Here is a 7,345-nt window from a genome sequence, read left to right as displayed (position 1 = left end):
CTTGGCAGGAACTCATGGGATCCATAATAAACCCCAGGAAGAGTATCTGATGCCTTGGCAGGAACTCATGGGGATCCATATAAACCCAGGAAGAGTATCTGATGCCTTGGCAGGAACTCATGGGGATCCATAATAAACCCCAGGAAGAGTATCTGATGCCTTGGCAGGAACTCATGGGGATCCATAATAAACCCCAGGAAGAGTAGCTGCTGCCTTGGCAGGAACTAATGGGGATCCATAATAAACCCCAGGAAGAGTAGCTGCTGCCTTGGCAGGAACTAATGGAGATCCATAATAAACCCCAGGAAGAGTAGCTGCTGCCTTGGCAGGAACTAATGGAGATCCATAATAAACCCCAGGAAGAGTAGCTGCTGCCTTGGCAGGAACTAATGGAGATCCATAATAAACCCCAGGAAGAGTAGCTGCTGCCTTGGCAGGAACTAATGGGGATCCATAATAAACCCCAGGAAGAGTAGCTGCTGCCTTAACAGGAACTAATGGGGATCATAATAAACCCCAGGAAGAGTAGCTTGCTGCCTTGGCAGGAACTAATGGAGATCCATAATAAACCCCAGGAAGAGTAGCTGCTGCCTTACAGGAACTAATGGAGATCCATAATAAACCCCAGGAAGAGTAGCTGCTGCCTTGGCAGGGAACTAATGGGGATCCATAATAAACCCAGGAAGAGAAGCTGCTGCCTTAACAGGAACTAATGGAGATCCATAATAAACCCCAGGAAGAGTAGCTGCTGCCTTGGCAGGGACTAATGGAGATCCATAATAACCCCAGGAAGAGTAGCTGCTGCCTTAACAGGAACTAATGGAGATCCATAATAAACCCCAGGAAGAGTAGCTGCTGCCTTGGCAGGAACTAATGGGGGATCCATAATAAACCCCAGGAAGAGTAGCTGCTGCCTTGGCAGGAACTAATGGGGATCCATAATAAACCCCAGGAAGAGTAAGCTGCTGCCTTGGCAGGAACTAATGGGGATCCATAATAAACCCAGGAAGAGTAGCTGCTGCCTTGGCAGGAACTAATGGAGATCCATAATAAACCCCAGGAAGAGTAGCTGCTGCCTTAACAGGAACTAATGGAGATCCATAATAAACCCCAGGAAGAGTAGCTGCTGCCTTGGCAGGAACTAATGGAGATCCATAATAAACCCCAGGAAGAGTAGCTGCTGCCTTGGCAGGAACTAATGGGGATCCATAATAAACCCCAGGAAGAGTAGCTGCTGCCTTGGCAGGAACTAATGGAGATCCATAATAAACCCCAGGAAGAGTAGCTGCTGCCTTGGCAGGAACTAATGGAGATCCATATAAACCCCAGGAAGAGTAGCTGCTGCCTTGGCAGGAACTAATGGGGATCCATAATAAACCCCAGGAAGAGTAGCTGCTGCTGCCTTGGCAGGAACTAATGGAGATCCATAATAAACCCCAGGAAGAGTAGCTGCTGCCTTGGCAGGAACTAATGGAGATCCATAATAAACCCCAGGAAGAGTAGCTGCTGCCTTGGCAGGAACTAATGGGGATCCATAATAAACCCCAGGAAGAGTAGCTGCTGCCTTGGCAGGAACTAATGGAGATCCATAATAAACCCCAGGAAGAGTAGCTGCTGCCTTGGCAGGAACTAATGGAGATCCATAATAAACCCCAGGAAGAGTAGCTGCTGCCTTGGCAGGAACTAATGGAGATCCATAATAAACCCCAGGAAGAGTAGCTGCTGCCTTGGCAGGAACTAATGGGGATCCATAATAAACCCCAGGAAGAGTAGCTGCTGCCTTGGCAGGAACTAATGGGGATCCATAATAAACCCCAGGAAGAGTAGCTGCTGCCTTGGCAGGAACTAATGGGGATCCATAATAAACCCCAGGAAGAGTAGCTGCTGCCTTGGCAGGAACTAATGGAGATCATAATAAACCCCAGGAAGAGTAGCTGCTGCCTTGGCAGGAACTAATGGGGATCCATAATAAACCCCAGGAAGAGTAGCTGCTGCCTTAACAGGAACTAATGGGGATCATAATAAACCCCAGGAAGAGTAGCTGCTGCCTTAACAGGAACTAATGGAGATCATAATAAACCCCAGGAAGAGTAGCTGCTGCCTTGGCAGGAACTAATGGGGATCCATAATAAACCCCAGGAAGAGTAGCTGCTGCCTTAACAGGAACTAATGGGGATCATAATAAACCCCAGGAAGAGTAGCTGCTGCCTTAACAGGAACTAATGGGGATCCATAATAAACCCCAGGAAGAGTAGCTGCTGCCTTAACAGGAACTAATGGGGATCCATAATAAACCCCAGGAAGAGTAAGCTGCTGCCTTGGCAGGAACTAATGGAGATCCATAATAAACCCCAGGAAGAGTAGCTGCTGCCTTGGCAGGAACTAATGGAGATCCATAATAAACCCCAGGAAGAGTAGCTGCTGCCTTGGCAGGAACTAATGTGGAGCTTTAATAAATACAAATGCCATTTTTATAGGAGTGTTTAAAACATGCTAATAGTGGTCCTCTGAGTACATAGAAAAAGGTTTGGTATTCTTCAACTGGTACACCATCCTCTCTTGTTCTTTATACTGTGACTCCCAGGGCCTCTCCTCTCCTCTCCTTTATACAGTGACTCCCAGTGCCTCTCCTCTTCTTTAAACAGTGACTCCCAGGGCCTCTCCTCTCCTTATACAGTGACTCCCAGGGCCTCTCCTCTCCTTTATACGATGACTCCCAGGGCCTCCTTTCCTTATACTGTGACTCCCAGGGCCTCCTCTTCTTTATACAGTGACTCCCAGGGCCTCCACTCCTCTCCTTTAAACTGTGACTCACAGGGCCTCCTCTCCTTTATACAGTGACTCCCAGGGCCTCCTCTCCTCTCCTTTAAACTGTGACTCCCAGGGCCTCCTCTCCTCTACTTTAAACAGTGACTCCCAGGGCCTCCTCTCCTCTCCTTTATACAGTGACTCCCAGGGCCTCCGCTCCTTCATACAATGACTCCCAGAGCCTCCTCTCGTCCCCTTCATACAGTGACTCCCAAAGCCTCCTCTCCTTTATACAGTGACTCCCAGGGCCTCCTCTCCTTTATACGGTGACTCCAGGGCCTCCTCTCCTCTCCTTTATACAGTGACTCCCAGGGCCTCCTCTCCTTTATACGGTGACTCCCAGGGCCTGCTCTCCTCTCCTTAATACAGTGACTCCCAGGGCCTCCTCTCTTGTTCTTTAAACAGTGACTCCCAGAGCCTCCTCTCCTTTCGTTTATACTGTGACTCCCAGGGCCTCTCCTCCCCTTTAAAACTGTGACTCCCAGGGCCTCCTCTCCTTTCGTTTATACTGTGACTCCCAGGGCCTCCTCTCCTTTCGTTTATACTGTGACTCCCAGAGCCTCCTCTCCTTTCGTTTATACTGTGACTCCCAGGGCCTCCTCCCCTTTAAACTGTGACTCCCAGGGCCTCCTCCCCTTTAAACTGTGACTCCCAGGGCCTCTCCTCTTTATACTGTGACTCGCAGGGCCTCCTCCCCTTTAAACTGTGACTCCCAGGGCCTCCTCTCCTTTCGTTATACTGTGACTCCCAGGGCCTCCTCTCCTTTCGTTTATACTGTGACTCCCAGAGCCTCCTCTCCTTTCGTTTATACTGTGACTCCCAGGGCCTCCTCCCCTTTAAAACTGTGACTCCCAGGGCCTCCTCCCCTTTAAACTGTGACTCCCAGGGCCTCTCCTCTTTATACTGTGACTCGCAGGGCCTCCTCCTCTTTATACTCTGACTCCCAGGGCGTCTCCTCTTTATACTCTGACTCGCAGGGCCTCCTCCTCTTTATACAGCGGCTCCCAGGGCCATTCATTACACAGATCAGATAACCACACACACACACATATACCCACTAACACCCACACACCACACACACACCCCGTCTCCAGGACCATTTACATATCCCCAGATAACCCGGTAGGATAAAACATTTCCATTAGACAAAGGTGAAATGGATCAATTTCCTCTGCCAAGATAAATCTCACGTTTTACACCGACAGGGTCATTACGCCAGGGCACATTTCAGAAATAATGTATTTAAATATCGAGACGATAGCGAGAGACCGTTTCCCCCCCACTTTCCAATTACCTTAAAGAAAGCTTATTCTGTGGACAATAAAGCACATTACGGCACAATATGAAACAGCCCATAAAGATCCTGGTGTTTGATGAGGGGGTTAGAGAAAGCTCAGCATATTTAGGAAGGGATGACACTACCATGTAGTTATCACTGACACCTCCTCAGCCCCTCATGCAAATGTCCTATTACCTCCCAGTCCACATAGATTAACAGGCCTGCTGGGAAATAAACAGGCTTTCCCTTGTTTTTCTCCCCCTTCCATCCACCCCTCACTCCCTTGTTCCTTCGTTGCCTTCTAAAACACGGGGATGATGAGGTGAAGGTGGTGGTAGGTGGTGAAGGTGGTGGAAGGTAGTGAAGGTGGTGGTAAGTGGTGAAGGTGGTGGTAGGTGGTGAAGGTGGTGGAAGGTAGTTAAGGCGGTGAAGGTGGTGAAGTTGGTGGAAGGTGGTGAAGGTGGTGAGGTGGTGGAAGGTAGTGAAGGTGGTGAAGGTGGTGGAAGGTAGTGAAGGTGGTGGAAGGTAGTGAAGGTGGTGAAGGTGGTGGAAGGTAGTGAAGGTGTGGAAGGTAGTGAAGGTGGTGGAAGGTAGTGAAGGTGGTGGAAGGTAGTGAAGGTGGTGGAAGGCAGTGAAGGTAGTGAAAGGGGTGGAAGGTAGTGAAGGTGGTGGAAGGTAGTGAAGGTGGTGAAGGTGGTGAAGGTGGTGGAAGGTAGTGAAGGTGGTGGTAGGTGGTGAAGGTGGTGGTAGGTGGTGAAGGTGGTGGAAGGTAGTGAAGGCGGTGAAGGTGGTGAAGTTGGTGGAAGGTGGTGAAGTTGGTGAAGGTGGTGGAAGGTAGTGAAGGTGGTGAAGGTGGTGGGAGGTGGTTGGAGGTGGTGAAGGTGGTGGAAGGTAGTGAAGGTGGTGAAGGTGGTGGAAGGTAGTGAAGGTGGTGGAAGGTAGTAAAGGTGGTGGAAGGTAGTGAAGGTGGTGGAAGGTAGTGAAGGTGGTGAAGGTGGTGGAAGGTAGTGAAGGTGGTGGAAGGTAGTGAAGGTGGTGAAAGTGGTGAAGGTGGTGGAAGGTAGTGAAGGTGGTGAAAGTGGTGAAGGTGGTGGAAGGTGGTGGGATTGACAGTTCTGCAAGGTGATGGTGATGCTACCAGACCTGTATGGCGGCGTGTGGGGCAGAGAGAGAGAATGAAAATTTCATCAGATCTCTTCCACCCCAATTCATGGCTCTTGCGTTGACCTTGAGTCCCCCCCCCCCCCCACTCATCTCCCACCTCCCTTTCCTCTTTTAGGTGAAACAGCAGAACCATGGTGAGGGGGCGTTGCCCTAGGTCCTCGCTGGGTTGAGCGATGTGCTAGCGTGTGGGATGGCGAGAGGAGAGGCGAGGATAGGAGAGAGGCGTCTGAATTAGTGCCAATCCCCCAGACAGACAGCTAGCTCCGGCAACAGGCACTCCTGAGGGTGCAGGGTTCAGTGCCACCTCCCTCCCTTCCTTCCTCTCTCCCTTCTTTCCATCCTTCCTCCATGTCATTCTCTCTCTTCTGTCTTTATTTTTCTCCTCTTTTATGAGACGTGATGGGGGGGTACTGGGGTGTTTTCAAGCAATTAGGACGCCTCAATAAAGACAGATTAAAGTCAAATTAGGATGTCTCAATAAAGACAGATTAAAGTCAAATTAGGATGTCTCAATAAAGACAGAATAAAGTCAAGTTAGGATGTCTCAATAAAGACAGATTAAAGTCAAGTTAGGATGTCTCAATAAAGACAGAATAAAGTCAAATTAGGATGTCTCAATAAAAACAAGTATCTCTCTCTTTCCCCTGTCTTTTTCTTTCTCTATCATCTCTATGTGAGACAGATGTCCATTCCACCCTGGTGGCTGATGGCCAAAGCCTCTCCCCAGTTTGGAGTGCCTTGGATGGGAACCAGTGACTCCCAGTCTCCCGTCTCTTTCAATAATTTCATCCCAACAAGTAAGACGCATCCCAACTTCCCACATATTCATTTTGTAGCAACTAAGTGATCCCGTAATATTCCCTGGCATCAAATCAAATTTAAATTAAAATCAAAGTCTATTGATGGCGTACACAGATTTGCAGATGTTATCGCAGGTGCAGCGAAATGCTTGTGTTTCTATATCCAACAGTGCATGTGGACTACTAGACGTGTGGCGACTCACAGAGATCTGGCGAAACAAAGAAATCCACAATGCAGTCTCCTCTCTTCCCCACCGGCAGACAGTCGATATGATGACATGCCATTACGTTGATAGGATTGGGTGGGAGTAGTATCCATCTAAGTGTTCCGGGATTGCATATGTACTGTGAATGCAATCCTTTAAAAAACAACGTTCCATCAGTTTGTTCCAAGGTTATTTCGGGACTGTGTTCACCCTGTGAGAAAAAAAAATCCACTTTGCAGAAGGTTTATAACTAGAACATGTCAATATATAATCCCACCTCTAATAAACTGGTATTAAAAACCAAATCGGATCTGTTTAAATATTGGTGTACAGTGTTCACAAGATGAAATCCTTCCATCTATTTTTAATATTCAGTTCAGTGGTCCCTGTCCTGTCAATCACTTAATCACAACCTCTTTTTATCGTGGTATTTGTAATGGACTCACTACTAAATAAATCACATGATAAAACATCACTGTATCAAGGCTCACTTGAGATGGAGATGTCAATCTCAATGTGACTTCCCTGTGTAAATGAAGGACAAATAAATTAAAAATCAGTACATTATTGGCTTTATAAAAGAGCTAGAGGGAGACTGTGGTGCATCATTTCTTTGCTTTGATAATTACACATGATGACACTCCGATGAGTCCAGAAACAGTAGTGATGGTTGAAGCTTCAGTTCTGTCAGACTGTTCTCATGTACAATAGCACCGCCTCGTGGTCAATGCACACATCTGTTGTACAATAGCACCACCTAGTGGTCAATGAACACATCTGTTGTACAATAGCACCACCTAGTGGTCAATGCACACATCAGTCTGTGACAGGTTGCTTGTTTGATATTCAGTGTAGATACAGAGTGACACCTACAGGAGGCTAGTGGAACTTTCGCTTGGCATACTACCCCTTTTACATTAATAAACTTTCACTGTCATTGATGTTTCAGATTAGGAATTGGGAAGAATTTAAAATCACTTTTGTAATTATTATCAACAATTGATGGGAGTAAAGTTATTATTATGATCAAATAAGAGATGTAGCCATATTAATGCACTATATTTAAACTAAACTAGTCGCATAAACGA

Source organism: Oncorhynchus kisutch, linkage group LG8 (assembly GCF_002021735.2).
Source record: "Oncorhynchus kisutch isolate 150728-3 linkage group LG8, Okis_V2, whole genome shotgun sequence".
NCBI lineage: Eukaryota > Metazoa > Chordata > Actinopteri > Salmoniformes > Salmonidae > Oncorhynchus > Oncorhynchus kisutch.
This window is presented reverse-complemented; position numbering follows the sequence as displayed.